This window comes from Tasmannia lanceolata, unplaced genomic scaffold, assembly GCF_043159265.1.
Source record: "Tasmannia lanceolata isolate RefF3 unplaced genomic scaffold, GAP_Taslan_0.1 ptg000019l, whole genome shotgun sequence".
Classification (NCBI taxonomy): domain Eukaryota; kingdom Viridiplantae; phylum Streptophyta; class Magnoliopsida; order Canellales; family Winteraceae; genus Tasmannia; species Tasmannia lanceolata.
The window spans coordinates 11,968,475-11,986,622 of record NW_027518696.1 but is presented as its reverse complement, the minus strand read 5'-3'; the positions used below and the strand labels follow the sequence as shown (position 1 = coordinate 11,986,622).

At 40.6% G+C, this 18,148-nt stretch overlaps 1 pseudogene across 5 annotated transcripts; it reads left to right on the top strand.

The window, feature by feature from the left end:
* Window positions 1-684: 684 nt before the first annotated feature.
* Window positions 685-17,902, top strand: LOC143852620 (cytosolic sulfotransferase 15 pseudogene; annotated as a pseudogene). Of its 5 annotated transcripts, none has more exons than XR_013236803.1 (3): window positions 1,177-2,380; window positions 10,440-10,532; window positions 10,856-11,914. The product of XR_013236803.1 is annotated as a cytosolic sulfotransferase 15 pseudogene, transcript variant X1 (transcript). The 5 variants fall into 5 exon arrangements; XR_013236805.1 differs by lacking the exon at window positions 10,856-11,914 and adding an exon at window positions 16,740-17,902 and having other exon boundaries at window positions 1,281-2,380; XR_013236806.1 differs by lacking the exon at window positions 10,856-11,914 and adding an exon at window positions 16,723-17,902 and having other exon boundaries at window positions 1,281-2,380.
* The last annotated feature ends 246 nt before the right edge of the window (window positions 17,903-18,148 follow it).

Sequence of the window (18,148 nt, the reverse complement as noted above, 5' to 3'; positions counted from 1 at the left end):
AAAAATGATCAAAATATTTATTAAAAATTTGATTCGATTCCGATGTTGGTGTGAACGGTACCAAACTCTAGAATCAGAATGATGATTAATTCCCAGTGCTTACACAAACACTAGAATTTGAATCATTATTCCGTTTACAAGGGGGAATTGGAATTGGATTGGAATGTGATACCGATACTCATTCGCAATTCCCGCAATCCAAACCAACCCAAAGTATAATAAATTGACTGCAATAACCTAGGTGCTAATATGATAAGAAAGAAATGTCGAAATAAGACTTCTTAATAATGAGGGTTAACTCGGCATAAAGTCACGGGTTTGCTCCCTGTTGACGAGTGTTCGAACCCCGCCCTCGACTTACCTGATACACGTGGTGAGTAGGTCGTTGCGAGTATCCGTAGGGACTAGTCCTACTCCCGAAGGGGTGGGGACATCCTACGTCATCAAAAAAAAAAAAAAAACTTGTTAGCGCTTCACGTGAAAAAGACACTAGACTCCTATTAAAGAGGAAACCTGACGTTACTACTACCGTGTGGTTGTTGACTACATACTGATTTAGAAAATTCACCTACCAATTGTATAAAAAAATTAACTGCAAGTTCCTACGTGCTAATATAATAAGAAGGAAACACCTAAATAAAGGACTTCCTAAAAATTAATAAGAGGTAACTTGTGAAAGCACTTAGTACTTGGCGTGATTCCTAACTTCTTAATAATAATAAGCCAATGTAAGCAATCAAGACTTCAAGTGAATGCAATCCACAAATTATGTCATCAAGAATTCATCTGGTGCATCCGTTTGGGCGATCCATCAATGTGTCCTCTACGCTTGTTTGCGCTCATATCCTGAGATCTTAAGAGCATCAAAGATGCATATATGTTTAAGTGGAACTGTAGACACCCCATTTTGACCGAGCCCTAAACCCTTGTTTTGAATCAAAATTCCATTAAGCAAGTGAATTAGGATCCCAGGTTTCATCGTGAAGTAAGTTAGGATCGCCAGTAGCCTCCTATAAAGTTTTGTCGAAATCTGCTGAAAATGCCAAATAAGATGAGCTAATTTGTGCAGAGTTGTATTTATATCATTAATAGAGGGAGGGTGATTAATATTATTTGGAGTTGCCCAAGAAGGAAAATAGGCTAATATTCTAATTCCTTTAAGGGAAAACGGGGGGGCCAAATTATCTAAATGGGGTGGCCCATCTAAGAAAGGAGAAGGTGTGCCATTTCCTATTAATTGAAGCCAAAGGGGAGTGGATTATTCAAGAGAGGGGTTGTCCCAAGGGAAAAGAGGGCTCGAACTTATCATCTCCCTATATAAACTAACGTATTAGGGTTTAGAGGGGGAGCCTCGTTTTTGGCAGAGAGGGAGGATTTGGGAGAGAAAGCAGAGGAGCCTCATTTTCGTTCGAGGCATAAAAAGAGTGGGAGCCGCCGGCCGATTACTCCTCCACCGCCATCATCGGCACCACCACCTCCACCATTCTTCTCCAATACCGCCACCATCAAACCCACCATCAAACCCACCTCCGACCACTATCTCTGGCCGGCCACCTCCACAACCTCCATCGATTCCACCATCTTCAACCTCAAAACCCCTCCCCATTAAACCCAAATCCACTAGCCATCATCTTCTCCCACCTCCTCCAACCGATCCTCATCTCAGCCGCACCCCCTACACCTCTATCCCACCACCTGCAACACCCAAACCCTCACAGCCACCACCACCATTTCTCACCTCCTTCTGCAACTCCGGCCGGCCATCTCACACCACTACCTCATCCATTACCTTCACCCTCTCTAAAACCCACACTAATCAGCAAACCCCAAAAGCAGAGGAAGATAAAAATCTGGAGCGGCCTCTATAACCCATCATCTCCGGTACCCCCATCGAAAATCCCTCCACCATCCAACTCCTTTCGTTTGCAGAGAGAGGGTTAGAAGAAGAATAAAAATTAGAAGAGGGTTTGGGGTCTTCATCCCCATTTGCGGCTTGCGGCTCCCAACAGGGAGAGCAGAAGGAAAAGAGAAAGAGAGGAGGTAGGGATCCGATCGGATCCTTCCCACCGGTTGACCCCGCCACCACCATCAACCTCCATTTTCGTCCCTTTCATAAACCCAAACCCACTCCATTTCAATACCCCATTTTCTTCTTCTTCACCTCCTTCCTTCAACCACATCTCTCCCACCCCTCAATTTCCAGCCACCATCTCCGGTGATCTCTCGTCAAATCCGGCAACCCGCTCAACCTTGCGATCGTCGACCAATAGCACAACCGGCTCCAATCAATAAATTCGATCTTCTGTCGCCTAATTCGATCATCGTCATCGCCTTGTGCCGTTGACAACCTCGATCATTGGGCATCGGTCATCTTCTTCAGGTTTGCAAAAATCTAGTTTCTTTATGGTGTGATTTGTGTTTACATATACTCCTAAATCTTGGTCTTCATTAAGGTTCATTTCCTTCTCTGTGATATGGTTTGTTCAAAATTATCATAAACTCTTCATTCTCCATTTTCAACTCTAAAAATTTTTAATAAAAAAAAAAGGGGGAGGGAGAAGAAGGGGATATGACTTGATCTCAGAGATAGAGTTAATAGCCCTATATCCAACCTTCATCTACTTTTGGGGTTGGTTTCATTATCCTAATTTTTCAAAGAATGGGTTCAGACATGTCATGTTGTTACTGCCATTGTAAATTTCTATACTCCCTGTTTCTAATCCCTGTTGGCGAGAAGTTGCATTTGTTAAGATCTTCATGTACTCGTCTGGTCATGAATGAGACCCCAGCACTTTCATTTTGATTGTGTCTCAGATCGCTCCTGGGGGTAAGGTTTTGTTGTGTTTTTTTTTATTCCATTTCTATTTTGGAGTCTTTGGGATGTATATGCATACTGTAGATATGGGTTTGACTACTAGCCTCAGCTTTGCTCCAATTTGGTCATCTTTGATATGTAGACTGAATGATGTGCATACCACAATGATAGGGTTTGGTCCTTGGCCTTGGTCTTTTCCCAATTCCTCGTTTCGACACCCCATGAGAGGAGTAGTTTTGCCATTTCAAGGGGTAAAAATACAAGAATCAAGGAAGCTGAAAATAATGAAGAGAGAGAGAGAGAGAGAGAGAGAGAGCGAGAGCAGTAAGAGAGAGCGAGAGAAAAGTTAATGAAAAGTAATGAAGCCCACGCGGGTTAGTCAGATTTGTCGGTGGAAGTTGACTAGCTGAGTCTGGGCAATGACAATCGGATAATCTCAGCCCTTCATCTATATGCTTCGTTTATTGTTTTTTTTGAAAAGGTATATGCTTCGTTTATTGTTCCGCCTACAAAAGTCTTTACATTAATTTAAATATGCCATGTGGGGCACCGATAATGTGGAGAGAGAGAAAATAATGAAGAGAGAGAGAAGACGTATCAAATTTAATCAAAAGTAATGAAGCCCACGCGGGTTAGTCAGATTTGTCGGTGGAAAGTTGAGCCTGGACAACGACCATAAGTCTAGCCAAATCAATGGGATGATCTCGGCCCTTGATCTATGATGCTCGTAGCTCTCACTTAACCTTCCCCATAGAAAAGTCTTTACTTTACGCATGCCATGTTTGGGAGGGATGGGATGGGACAACCTATCATGTGGATCACATATTAATGGTGCTGTATTTTCTTCTACGCGGGTTAGTCAGATTTGTTGGTGGAAGTTGAGTGTGGACAACGACAATCGGATAATCTCAGCCCTTCATCTATCTCGTGTATTTATTTTGCCGAGTAGGGACTAATCAGCAAAAAATCCCTTAAATAGAAATAATTAATGGCCGACTGAATGTGAGGAGGGGGTCATGGGATTTGGGCCACTGATGGGCCCAAGTCCCAAGGCCCCTATGCCCCACTCTATTGGTGGGCCAAGGCTCTTGGATCCTAATTATATTCTAATTAGTTCCTGTTTTTTTTTTAATGACTGCAAAATGGTTGATGGGCTAAGGCTCTTCTAATTAGTTCGTAATTTTAACTAATTAACTAATAAAAGCTAAGTGGAAGGATTACCCCTATAGTGTGGTTGATGTAGCCATTTGGGTGCAACGGCATCCTCTCCAGGTGGTTCGAGCTTCCCAACAGTCTAACACCTTGATCAGTGCACTTATAATATAAAGTCAGAGTTGAAGCTGAGTGTTCACCTTACTCTTGGTCGAACGATGTCCAGTCGATGTATGTGGTTGCTTGTATTGCCTTCAGGAGACCGGGAGTGAGCATGCAGAAGCTCGGGTGAATTTTTTGGAAGGAGGTGTTTTGATCGTAAAAATAGGTATGATTGCTCCATTGACAAGGACCTCAAAACTTTAGTTTTGGAGCTATGTGTAGGCCTGAAATTTGTTTCCACTCCCGGAGCATATATGAAGTTTAATCCTTCCAAAAATAGTATTTTAATCATCGGATTCGCGGTTGCAGGCTCTCATCAGCTAAGCAAAGCAAAATAAAATGCCTACAGAAACGCCTTTACCACGGTTTAGGAGAGAATCTCCTAAGCAAAATATGAACAACATTCAACTACACATGTTAATGGAGTCAAGCTTTTCACAAAAAAAGTCAAAGAACTGGTATCGTCTCTATCGGTCCTTTCTCTTCCCGTGTCATTTACAAGATATATGATTATTTCCAAAAATAAAGAACGCAAAGAAAAGAAATAAGAAACGTAAAAAACAAAGCACCAGACTCCTAATGAAGAGGAAATTTGCTATTACTACTATCGTGTAATTGTTGGCTAATTACTGAATTAAAAAATCCATATACTTAAAGGGTGTGTTTGGATTGCCGGAATCTAGAATCGTTACTGGTATCTGAAAACTACTAAAAACGTTTTAAAAAATGCAAATTTTTAAATTGGGATTGGGGTTTTAAAGTTTGGGTCACTTAATGACGATTCTAAGATTAAGGGGTACCAACCTGTTATGGCGAGCTTAGCTTGACGGGCTAGTCGTTCTTCGACCGCCTCGATAAGTGTCAAACGAAATTGCTTTGTTTACTTATCCGTACAGTGATTTTTGCGACTGCAACAGAAGCTCGTTGATTTTTTTTTTTTTTTTTTTTTTTATCGGTAAGCTGGGGTTAGGCAGACCCCTACCAGTATATTAATTAAAGAAAGATATTACAATAAAAGAAACAAGACCACTCCCCAATCCTGAGAATAATGACTAAGGGAAAGGGAAACAACAAAGATAATAATACCCTTGATAATAAAACAAGAAAGAGAATAGAGAAAACATGTGAAATCTAGAGCCGGTCCTCATGATTAAGCCACTAATGATCCAAGGCGTCTTTCATCTTCTGGCTAAAATACCTTGGTCTCTGGCTCTTCCTCAGCTTCTGAACCTTAGAAGATTTAGTTTTCCTTTGTTGGAGGGTTTCTTTTTTCTTTAGATGGGGGTGTTCTTCTTCATCAGCTTCCATTTCCGACTGTTCTTTGGAGGAGTACTCTATTTCAGGCCTAATTGCCTCCTCCTTACTATGACAAGGTTCACTTTGTTCCTTCTCAGGCCTCGAATCGGCTGGGACTGACAATCCACCACAGACATCATGATTATCCGTGATGGGAGCTGTTTGGTCTTGGAGGAGGGTTAAATGGTTGAGGTTGGGTACCGGGTTCAGAAGAGGAAGGCTTAATTTGACTGGGGGCAATGGGGCTGCCGTTTGAATTTTGTGAAGGGGTTTGGGCCTTGGTTGGGGATGTAGTAAGAGAAGGGTCTTGGGCCTGACTGGAGTAGAGGGGGTTTTCTTTGGGAGGTTGGATCTCTGAGGATTGAGAGCTGGGGTCTTTCTCTGAATAGGATGGGTTCTCATCAGATTCCATTGAAACCAAAATGTCAAATGGGTTATTAATTTGGATATCAATAACTGGGGGGGGTTTTCTTTTCTTCTTGGGAAGGTGCAACCGAACTATTTCCTGCTTCCTGATTTCCCAATTGCTTTTTGGGGATCCATTCTTGCTTCTTCTTCCCTTGAGGAATCGGCCTTTGAGCAATTTGGGCACATCTGTCTAAATTGTGGCTGAATTCTTTACAGTGTTGGCAGGCTCTTGGCCTCCAATCATATTCTACAGCTTGGGTCTCTAAGCCAGTAGGGGTTTGGATGTGGATTATGTCTGGTAGGGAGTCCTCTGCGGAGATTTCAACACATACTCGGGCGTATGTGAGTCTTGTGCATTCTGCAGTTTGAGTGTCCATCTAGAGAGGCCGTCCTACCAGGCTTGCTAACTTTCCAAGTCCAGTTGGTGTCCAAAATTTTAGATGGAGAGCTGGGAATTTTATCCATAAGGGTATGGAGGTTAGCTTCAGCTTTTCCAATGCCCAATCCGGAGACCATTTTTGAAGAATCAGAGTTCTGCCTCCATAAGTGGTAGGGGTTTCCAAGACTTTTCTACAGTGTTCTTCATTAGAAAATTTGAACAGGAAAAAACTGTTCGGAAGGGCAACAAGCTGGAAGTCTCCCTTAGAATTCCATTTCCTGGATAAATGGATTTTTAGAGCTAGGTAATAAGGTCTTCGACCCAGAAAATACCCTAGAAGGCAATATTCCCACATATTCTTAGCCTTATCAAAGTCTTCTTCTCCAAACAGAGCTCTCTGAGGTCCTTCTTCCGGGGAGATTGGGGAGAAGAAGTTGATTTTGGTGTCAACAGCAGCTTTTGGGTTTGAGGCAAAGAGACCAGCCCATTTCCCATTTGAGGGGAGGGAAGGCCAGGAGTTTGCTTGAGTAGGGGCGACAGAGGGAGGGATTGAGCTTTGAGTTCTCTGGGCGGGAGATTTTGATGTATGAAGAGGGGTTTTTTTTGGGCTTGGTGGAGCGGGCAAATCTGAATTTTTTGGACGGGGAACCTCGATTTCCGTGAGAGACCCATTTGAGTTTTGGTCCGCTTGTCTTCCAATTCCAAACCCGGTAAGGATTTCGAATTTTCCCGCCCTTACTAATTTTGATGGTCCCGAGGAGGGGGGTGAGTCTTGGTTGGGATGGGCGAATTGGCTTGGTGGACTGAGTTGACTCATTGAGTGAGACTCAGGCGGTTGAGGATGGGGTTGGATGAATTCATCTAGGGTTGGGTTTCTTGGTGGCCTGAAAGCGATCTCTAGGCTAGGATCCGGTGTTATGAAGGGATTGGGAGGAGATTTAAGAGCCGGAGCTGATTTCTGGGCTAGGTTTGGCTGATTTGGGGGAAACACTGATGATCTACCAGGAAGGATTTTGTGAAGTCGAGTCCCCTTTTATAGTGAGTTGAGGGATCAAAATCAATGCTTTCAGCATCGAGGAATAAACCAGGTTTCAAATCCACAAGGTTTTTGGAGATGGATTTTCCATTATCGACAGAGCAAAAGTCTTTGGGAGGATTCCACAATGTCGTGTGAGGACCAGTAGTCTTTTTCGAGGTCTTTTACCTCTGGAGGGATTGATTGGATGGCAGCTAAATGATCATAGAAACTTTTCTCCGGCTAGTTCTGCATCGGCCATGAGGCTCGTTGATTGTTGCGGCAAGCTTTGTGGTGACTTCGCAATGTAATAATTGGTCTAAAAGACCACCTGTTGTGGTGCCTTTTAAAGTTCAAGCATTCAAAGCAAACTAAAGATGTAGCAAGCAATAGCAGCAAAGGTCTTTTCCTCTAAACTTAAAATCTATAAGCAGCAAGGTTGTGTGAGGGCGTTCAACGGAGCACTTAATAAGTGGGTATCATATGTCAATCACTTACAAGAGACTGGACAAGATGCAGAGTAGCATGGGAGAATTCAAAACAGCTGCTTAGAGCAATTCTAGAATAAATTAATTGATAAGATAGAAGTCTAAAAATACAAAAGGGTTTAGTCCTTCCCTTCTTTGCAGAATTCCAGAGTTGCAGAAGAACCGGTGGACTTGCAGGGAAAGGCGAAGGTGGAGGCGCTTGGCGTCCTTTGACAGAGATATGTGGGGTGAGTCGTTTGGGAATGTTTGAAGGCCTTTTAGACGGTGTAATGTTGCTGCCCAGTGTAAAAGTGATGAAAATGCAGTAAAAAGGTTGTAGAAAATGAAAGTTGGAGAAGAGAGAAAAAATATTGAAAGCTTGAAGAAAAGAGAGAAGGCTAGAGATCGGCTTGAGATCTTGAGAGCTTTGTGTGAGGCTTGTGTCTTGTATTTTTTCGTGTCTTGAAGGGTTATGACGTAGGGTATTTATAGGTAAAATGAGGGGGGAAATGCCATTTTGGGGACCAGTTAGGGTTTATTTTGAAATCTAATTTGGTTGTTTTTATGGAATTGATGGGCGTAAAATGGGCTTTGATTGAAATATGGCCGTTGGTGATGGAAAATTAGGGATTTGACAATGATTTGGGCATTTTGGGGAAGGTTTTAAAAGGGGAAAATCTGATTTTTTGTGGGGATATGGCCGTTGGTGATGTAATTACAATGTAGGGGTATTTTAGTAATTTTTCATGATATTGGGGTATTCTAGTCATTTCACCTTGTATGAGGCTATTTTGATCACTTTTATGTCATAAGGGTATTTTAGTCATTTTTCACGAGTGGGGGGTATTTTGTCATTTTTACCTGGTATAGGGGTATTTCGGTCATTTTGCCTCACTCGGGGGTTTTCTAGTCATTTTACCTAATACGATGTATTTTGACCAGTTTTTAATGTCATGTGGGTAGTTAAATCATTTAATACTTTTTTGGTATATTTTGGTCATTTTAACCCCTTACGGGTCAGATTTAGATTTATAAATAACCCCTCGCAGAAAGGGTTTATAAATCCAAAAAATTACACTAACATGATGAATTTGTAAATCTTGTGGAATTCACTCAAATCCAAATCCAGATGTCATAAAGGCTTGCCAAACGCCGAATTTGGATTTAAAAATCCAAATTCACCTCCAAATCCAAATCCAAGGGGTATCCAAACGGGCCCTTATTTTCATCATATTTTGTTCACTGGAGTTTACTCCTCATCTCAAATAATTGGAATGTGTGATTGTCATCTCATAAAATTTTCTTCTTCTTTTTTTAATTTAATATGTAGCTAAATCATGAATGTTGAAATTTGCTGCTTTATTCACATGTTTTGTGAATTTTCAAGTGTTCTTCCCTCCTAATTCTTTTAACGAATGAGATCCCACTTTTTAATTTTTTTTAATTGATCATTTTATCACTTTACTTTTTTCGCTCCCGTGCATCGCACGGGTTGTCCTATTAGTGATTATATATTTTCATTTCCAACACACCTCAACGAGGGCGCTCGTTAGCAAAACCCTTTATTATATGAGTTTCATAAAAAATTGGCGGGCAGTGATATTCCCCCAGGGCTGGACATGGTTCGGTTAAAACCGAACCGGGTGCTTCGGTCCTGAATCCAGGGCGGTTCGGTTCTGGGTCCTAGACCTGGGAACCTGCGGCTTTCAATTCGGTTCTGGGTTTGGTGACCTGGAACCGAGAACCAAACTGAACCGGAAAAAATAGTATATGCATGCGATTATGCGTGATTTAAAATCCGTCAAAAACTAAAAAAGTGGGAGTGTTAGTAGGGGTGGACATGGTTCGGTTCGGTTCGGTTTTGGGGTATACCCAGAACCGAACCATATATAATCGGTTCCCTGAAATTGGAACCGAACCAGAACCATATAAGTTTGGAACCGAACCGAACCAGAACCATATATAATCGGTTCGGTTCGGTTCGGTTCTGGGTTTACCCGATCTTCATCAAATCAACGGAATTTCTTCACAATAGTTGTTTGAATGTTTGGTTTTCTTTTCTTGAGATAGAATAATTTTTTGTTTCCAGCTTGTCATCATCATTATGGGAAAAGCAGAGCACAAAAGTCTCTAATGAAATGATGAATATGACTTTGTGGGGGCGTTATACAAACTACTCTCATAATATTTTACTATTTTTAAAAGCCTTTCACTTTCTTCTTACACTTACAAAAACTTTCAAGTTAATATTAAAAACAAAAAGGATTCCCACATCTTCTTTCCTGCCATTAAAATATTAAGGCTTGTTTGGTGAGATTAAAAATATTTGGGCAAGTGCTGAGATTAAAAAACTTGTTTTCCAGTCTGACTAAGGGTTTTAAGGTGGGTCGGTTCTTGGTTCGGTTCTCGGTTCCGGGATCCAAACCCAGAACCGAACCGAATTTCCATCGGTTCCAGGTTATTAGAACCGGAACCGAACCATATAACTATGGAACCGAACCGAACCGAACCATATGTGCCGGTTCGGTTCGGTTCCTCGGTTCGAACCGGAACCATGTCCACCCCTAAGTGTTAGTATCATTTTTGAGGACACAAATTTGTTAAATTGTTAATATTTAATTCAAAATTATGGGCTGCTGATATCATTATATGATCTCTTAATTTAGATTTTTTAAAGACAAAAGAATTAAAGAAAGGAAAGAACTAATAAACCCTAGTTTCTTACTTTCTTATCTACTTTGCAAGTTGCAATCCCTCTCACGCCTCACTGCCTCAGCGCCTCCACTCGTCCGTCGGATCCGGAAAATCCGGCTGTCAAGAAGAAGAAGAAGCCCAAAGGTACAGCCTTTTTTTTTCACTTGGGACGTATCCCTGATTCCCTTCAACCTTGCTACTGTTCGTCTTCTTCCATAAGACAGCCATTTTTTTTTACTTAATATTCACACCCACACTTGCTACTGTTTGTCTTCTTCCCTTCAACCTTGCTATTTAATGTTAACTCAATTTTTTTTAAACCAAATGGTTAATTCGAACATGTGGGTGTCAAAATCAGTAGCATTTAATAGGACTAACCATGTCCCAGTTTGTTTTGCTTGGTTTAAAAATTGGCATCTATTATTTTCTCTCTTCTTACATCATCGTGGTATATAAATGTGTAACAGAAGATGTTCATATCCTGAGATCTGAATAGTCCTATCATCACCATGGAAGCATCCTCTTTTTCCTCCGAGGACTTTCATCTCCATGAAGAAGACGAAGGAATAAGCAAAGAATTCAAGGAACTAATCTCCTCCTTCCCAAAAACTAAAGGGTGGTACCAATTGTTTTACTACCAATACCAAGGCTTCTGGTATCCTCCAAGGCATTTACAAGCAGCAATGGCTTGCAATAAACACTTAGAAGCTCATAACAGCGATGTATTTGTGATCTCCACACCGAAATCTGGCACACTTTGGTTGAAGGCCCTCACTTTCGCTATTGTGAACCGGACTCGTTACTCTCTCACTCACCACCCTTTGCTCAACACCAACCCCCATGACCTCGTCCCTTTCTTGGAGATTCAGGTCTATGCAGATGACAAGGTTCCTGATCTAACAAACATTCCCTCCCCAAGGCTCTTCGCAACTCACATACCTCACACCTCTCTACCAAAATCGGTCATCGAATCGAATTCTCGGATTGTTTATTTGTGTAGGAATCCTAAAGATACCTTTGTTTCCTTGTGGCATTTCATAAACAGGTTGAGAGCCGAGATGTTTCAACAACCTCCTCTTCCTCTATTGGAGGCCTTTGAGATGTTTTGCAATGGAGTCTCATCGTTTGGTCCCTTTTGGGATCATGTATTGGGGTACTGGAAGGAGAGCTTGGCAAGGCCTGATAGGATCTTGTTCTTAAAGTACGAGGAAATAAAACAGGAACCCATGTTTTATTTGAAGAGGTTGGCCAAGTTCTTGGGGTGTCCTTTCACTTTGGAGGAAGAAAGAGAAGGGGTGGTAGAGGAAATATTGAAGCTATGCAGTTTTAAGAAATTGAGCGATCTAGAAGTTAACAAGACCGGGAAAACCTTTATAAACATTGAGAATAATTTGTTCTTTAGGAGGGGGGAAGTGGGTGATTGGGCCAATAATCTCACACTTTCAATGATAGAACGTTTAAATCATGTCACGGACCAGAAGTTGCATGGTTCTGGTCTCACTTTCCAAGTATCACTCGAGAATTGAACCTACCATGCAGGATTTAGGTTGTACAGTTTCTTTTGGCTTTCCCTTGTGTTTTCATCCTTCTTCCATTTCCCACTCTTACTTACCATGTCCCAGTTTGTTTTGCAATAAATGTCCCTGAATGTAGAATTAATTACACTACGAGGATTGATAAAATGAAGGGTGCCCTTAAAAAAGCCATCTACAAGGGCGCTCCCATTGGTCAAATTCCACAAAGAGCATTTATTGTTCCTTTATCCTTAGGGGGAAATTTTCCATATGACGTCGGAAAAATAGGAAAATGTCCGATTGAAGTCACTCAATTTCAACATGTCCATTTGGTGTTGACGCCCATTTCCCTCCTGAAAAATGGACGAAAATGCCCCTTTGTTTATTTGTGTAGGAATCCAAGAGATACCTTTGTTTCCTTGTGGCATTTCATGAACAGGTTGAGAGCCGAGGTGTTTCAACAACCTCCTCTTCCTGTACTGGAGGCCTTTGAGATGTTTTGCAATGGAGTCTCACCGTTTGGTCCCTTTTGGGATCATGTATTGGGGTACTGGAAGGCGATCGCCTGAGAGGATATTGTTCTTAAAGTACGAGGAAATCAAACAAGACCCTGTATTTTATTTGAAGAGGTTGGCCAAGTTCTTGGGGTGTCCTTTCCCTTTGGAGGAAGAAAGAGATGGGGTGGTGGAGGAAATATCAAAGCTATGCAGTTTTAAGAATTGGAGAAATCTAGAAGTTAACAAGATAGGAAAAACGTTTAAGAATGTTGAGAATGATATGGCTTTAGGAGAGGGGAGGTGGGTGATTGGGCCAATCATCTCACGCCTTCAATGATACAACATTTAGATACTGTCACAGACCAGAAGTTGCACGGTTCTTGTCTCACCTTCCGAGTATCATCTGAGAATTGAGCCTGCCAGAATTTAGGATGTTCAATTTCTTTTCATTTTCCCTGGTGGTTTCTTTCCATTTCTCATTTTCCACTCTTACTAAGTTCCTACTTGGATGTTGATGTGGCTGTATCTTGTTCTGTTTGTTTGTTTGTTTTGTAATAAATCTCGCTGAATGTAGAATTGAGTTTTCATTTCATTATATCTTGTCCACTGATTATGATTTAATTATAATGCTCTATTTTAAGAGTTTTTATAAGGTGGCTGACCGTGAAAATCACAAGGGCAGCCTGTCAAATCCCTGCCCCTTGATTTTTCATGTAAGTGGGAAGTAAAAAGAGGTGGTCCGACCAGGATGAAAAGTCAAGGGGCAGGGTTTTGACACCCTCCGTTGTGATTTTCACAGTCAGCCACCATATAAATTCTCCTATTTTAAATAGTGTTGAGCACTTCTAACATAGTGATCTCCTAGCTGAGGTGGCCACTTTATCTTAGGAGTTAATGCCTTTGAAGCAGGTTGTTGGTCCTGCCTCTTATCTAATGCTAGGTGAGGTTACTTATGTTTCCTATAATGTAGATGGTTGGTTCTGCAACAAGAAATTTAATACACGTCTGAGCATTGACCCACACCCAAAACTTATATATACCCCATACTAAACCCTATTTTGCACACAGTTGCGTCTAATTTCCACAGAGTCTAGGTGTTGATGCCAAATCAACTCTCTTAGAAAAGAGCATCACTTTGATTTTTTTTGGGTTCTCCTCACAAACCCAAAGAGTTGCCTTCAACTATCATTCTTAGAGAACGGATTAAATCCAGAATCTACTTCTAGTGCCCAATCTGATTGTAATATCATAATAATAGGTAGAAATTGAATCAATTTTCAATTCTATTCCAAACTCTATAAGTTGAATTGTCAGAATTTCATTTCCTGGAATTTTTTATTAATCCATTTCCATTTGTATCCGTCGCAAATTCAAATTTGAGTAGAAAATTCTCTTTATTCCTTCGTTCATACGTATCTCATAAGTATATGGAGTTGGATCAAATGTCATATGAAACAGTTTACGAGTATAATAATAACTATCAGTATACAAAGAAAAAGAACTTTCTTGCATGTTGTTCTAAGAGCACTCATCTAGGACTAAGGGGTCCTGACACGAAGCCACAACTAGCCCTAAGAAGCTGGTGGAGTCTCCTATATGTTATAACCCTAGACATGTATCGAATCTATCGATGATGGATGCTTTTAACCAGGTCAGTATGGTAGAGTCTCCTATATGTGATAACCTTATACATAAAATTGATGATCATAAGATGCTTTTAACTAGTTCTTCCACAGGATCATTTGCGTACTCGATGTAGAAGAGCTAGAAGCAGCGATCCAGATCCAAAGAACAGATCCATGTGAAGGAGAGAGAACTTCCAACTATGTTTCACAATTTACAATGTTAAACCCAAAAAAAGTAGAAGATAACAATCCACTCATAACCAATGATAATCAATCTAATCGGATCGTGGCTGTCTATTCCACACAATAAACGAACGTAAATCTTCCTCCAACTCATTACTCAAGAAGATCGATGGGTTTGTTCACTGCAAATACCAAATTAATCATGGAAAAAGACATTGCCACCATGGAAAAGAATACTAAACAGTTTCTTTTGAAGGAAAATGAAAACTAGCAAAAGTTTTCTCCTAATTGATTTCCCCATATTTTTTTTCTTTTGAAATGAATTGGTTTCCCCATATTTATAACCAAAGCCTAAAAAAACTAACCTATGGCAAGTTGATACTAACTTCTATCAAATCAAACAACATACCCTTCAATTCTATTAATTTAAGACATTGTCTCTGTGTCTCACTGACCCCTTCTGTCATGGTGCCCTTGCTAACTTCAACTATCTTCTGATTTCCCTCCTTGAGGTGTACCTCTATCAACTGTGCGTGCCTCCACTCCCGTGGCCCTCACAGTTGAAGTAACTCTTTATCTGCGACATGGCGTTCCTGGATATATCATCTAATGCCCAATAACTCCTAGGTTGTAATTGGGTGAAAGCACCCATACCCTGAGTCTTCTGTGATGGTTGTTGAGTGTTGAGGCATTTGCCATGGTGCAACACTCTTTTGAGTAGTAATTTCTTTCTGTTGACGTAGAATCTTTGATTGGGAACCTGTCCAGAACTAGTTGAAATGGTGGTGTGTAGTAAGAATCCATCGAAAGTGCCTTGGCCATAGCCTTTTCCAACTCTAGTGGATCAAAAGTAAGGTCAAGGCTCCTATGAAGATTTTAGTGAACATGTGTTCGCCTTTGGTAGAACTAGCTATACCTAAGTAAGGTAGGCTGTTTACCTTACACAAGTCCTATTGATGCACCAAAGGTTTGCTCCACCTGGTTACTAATTGGTTTTCGAATGCTTTGGAAAGTAGGACTCGCATACTTTAGTCTTGGAATTGATGAGTTTACCTTCGTAAAAATCATATCCGAATGATTAGTGAGGAATTTACATAATACTTATCATTTTTACAAATTATCCATATTTATACAAATTTATCTTCAAAAGAAAATCATTCTTGGGCCATCCATTGTAATCAGAGGTTAAAATTAGTCAACGTGTAGATTATACAAAATATCCAAATTTCAAAGCAATTTCAAACCTATTTTGAAGGTTGAAGGTTGATGTTGCAATGCTTTCTCCTCGGATCTTCTTCGCCAACTCGAATTCCCCATGTAAAAACAAAATATCTTGTCTACTGATTTAGATTTAACTATCATATATGCTTATATGTTTTTCATTTTACATGGAGTCAACCTTATTCATAGATTAATAGTCAACCTTATCATGCTTATATTTACTCAACACAACATCCACAGTCTACATGAGGACCATTTTATTTATTTGGAAAATTTTAATTAGTTTTTATACAGTTTACATGAAGAACTACATTTCATGAACTAATAATATGACTTGGCTCTAATGGTAATAGCCATAGCTGTTGGAATGAAACCAACTAGGTTGGAGAGAGAAGATGAGTTTCAAGAGAAAAAAATTGTCCTCTTGATGCCAAACACACAAAGAAACAACCCCAAGTTGTTATACTATTCAAAAGCCTTCAAATTTCACTAAAATAGCTTACATATGAAGAAGATACATGTTCTAAAATATAGCCCAAACTTCAAATCCGAGATTAACAAGGCTTAGTTAAACTTAGCTTCCCTTCAACCTTGCTAAGAACTCAAGAATTCAAGTAGTGTGAGAATTCCAGCCAGAAGGGGGACAAATGATCTGCTAGATCAGAAACTAAGAAAACAGTAGTCATGGATTCTCGTGAGAAGAGAATCAATGAGATGGAATAGCAATCTCTACACAGGGCAGAATCTTGGAATCCGAGCAGTGTCGGCAAGACTTACTTTGATATCTGTTAACTCAATTTTTTTTAAAACAAATGGTTAATTCCAACATGTGGGTGTGAATATCAGTAGCCTTTTTTGTAATGGTTAATTCCAACACGTGGGTGTGAATATCAGTAGCCTTTAATAAGACTAAGTTTTTAGTATGACTGTATTTCAGGTTCACTTCGTTTAAAAAACCACTCCTTTTTTTTTACTGTTGCAAACCCAAAACCAAACCGAACCGATTAATTTCGGTTCTGGTTCGGTTCGGTTCCAGGACCAATCGGTTCAGCTCTGGTTCTAGTAGTTGGGAACCGACATTAGGTGGCTCGGTTCTGGTTTTACCCTAGTACCGAACCATGTCCAGCCCTCCCCCATGTTGGATAAAATCCCCCCTTAACGTTTTCGGTTAGTTTCAAAGGTATATAAATGAGGGATTTTATCCATTTAGGGGGGGGGGGGATATCCATGCCCAAAATTGGCATCTATTATTTTCTCTCTTCTTACATCATCGTGGTATATAAATGTGTAACAGAAGCTATTGCTGTCCAGGACCTGATTTCCTTCTCTCCGACTCATTTGAAGGAAGAGAGAGCCAGGATTCTCCTAGACCCGGTGGCAGAGTTTTTATGGGTTGAGAGAGCAACGAACTTGTGCCATTCGAAAGAGTGGCAGTGGAAGCTAAGCTCCAATAGTCAAATTACACCAAGGTGCAGGTAGGTGAGGGAGCGGTGGGGTCTCCCAAAGGGTCTTTTGGTCAGAGGCTGGGCTCTAAGGCCCAGATGGAGGACGCTGAGGCTGAGTCTTTAACAAGTCGTCTCACTTTATTTACATAAAGGTGATTGCTTTAACCATTTCATGGGTTAAACTCCACCCGAGTTTTCGGTTTGTCTGTGCCTATGAGTTGTGGCATGCGTGGAGATATATTTGCTTTAGCTATGAGGTGAGGCAAGTTCCTGTATCAGAGTGGGAACCTCCAAATTTAAGGAAAATAAAGGTGAACTTCGATGGATCTAGCCTTGGTAATCCGGGGCCAGCTGGAATAGGTCTACTAAGGGACGATTAGGGAGCTACTATGTGGGCTTTTTCAGGCCCTATTGGAGTTGTGGACTCAAATGAACCAGAGGTGAGAGCAGCGCTTCAGGGCATGAGATTTCTAGAGGGCCGGCTATGAATGGCCCCATCGTGGAATGCAACTCCCTGAACATGATTAGGTGGTTGGAGGGAAGCCGTGCTCCCCTTTGGGGCATAGCCAATGTACATTGTGGCCCAACAAATGGACGGTTTCGATCTATCATATGGAGTGGCAAGGGGAAGGGAATCCTAACGTACATCGTATAATTTCTCGACCTGGTGTGCCCAAGAGTCATAAACAATGGAGGTGTCCCATGTTTTCCTACTGTATTCTCTTATTTGGATCCCCACTGATAATTCTCCAAGTTGACTCCCAGTCACATTTGATACTGTAAAAAGAGTTCTTCAACATATCTTCCATGTACCGTTCATGAGTGACAATTATTCCTACTTATTTATTTTCCCGTACGAGTTGTATACTAAATGTGGGGAATCTATTCCCTTTGTATCATCATGTTCTACCATTGATCCATTGTAAGTGACTTCTTTTGATTTCTTTTCTGGAAAAATTGCAACTGGGGGACGCCAAAATACGAGCATTGCCAAGTTCCAACTAATTTCATGTTTATCTCTTTATTTTATTTGAATTGCAAAATGGATAAAAATGGTTGGATGAATATTATGTGCATGTATGTCCCACCAAAATACTTTAAATATATAATTTGTAATTATATATATATATATATATATATATATATATATATATAGAGAGAGAGAGAGAGAGAGAGAGAGAGAGAGAAAACGGTTCCTACACATATGTGTAGATAAGTTATCTACACACTAGCTTAAAATACATTGGGGGCCACATTATTTGGGTGATCCAAACC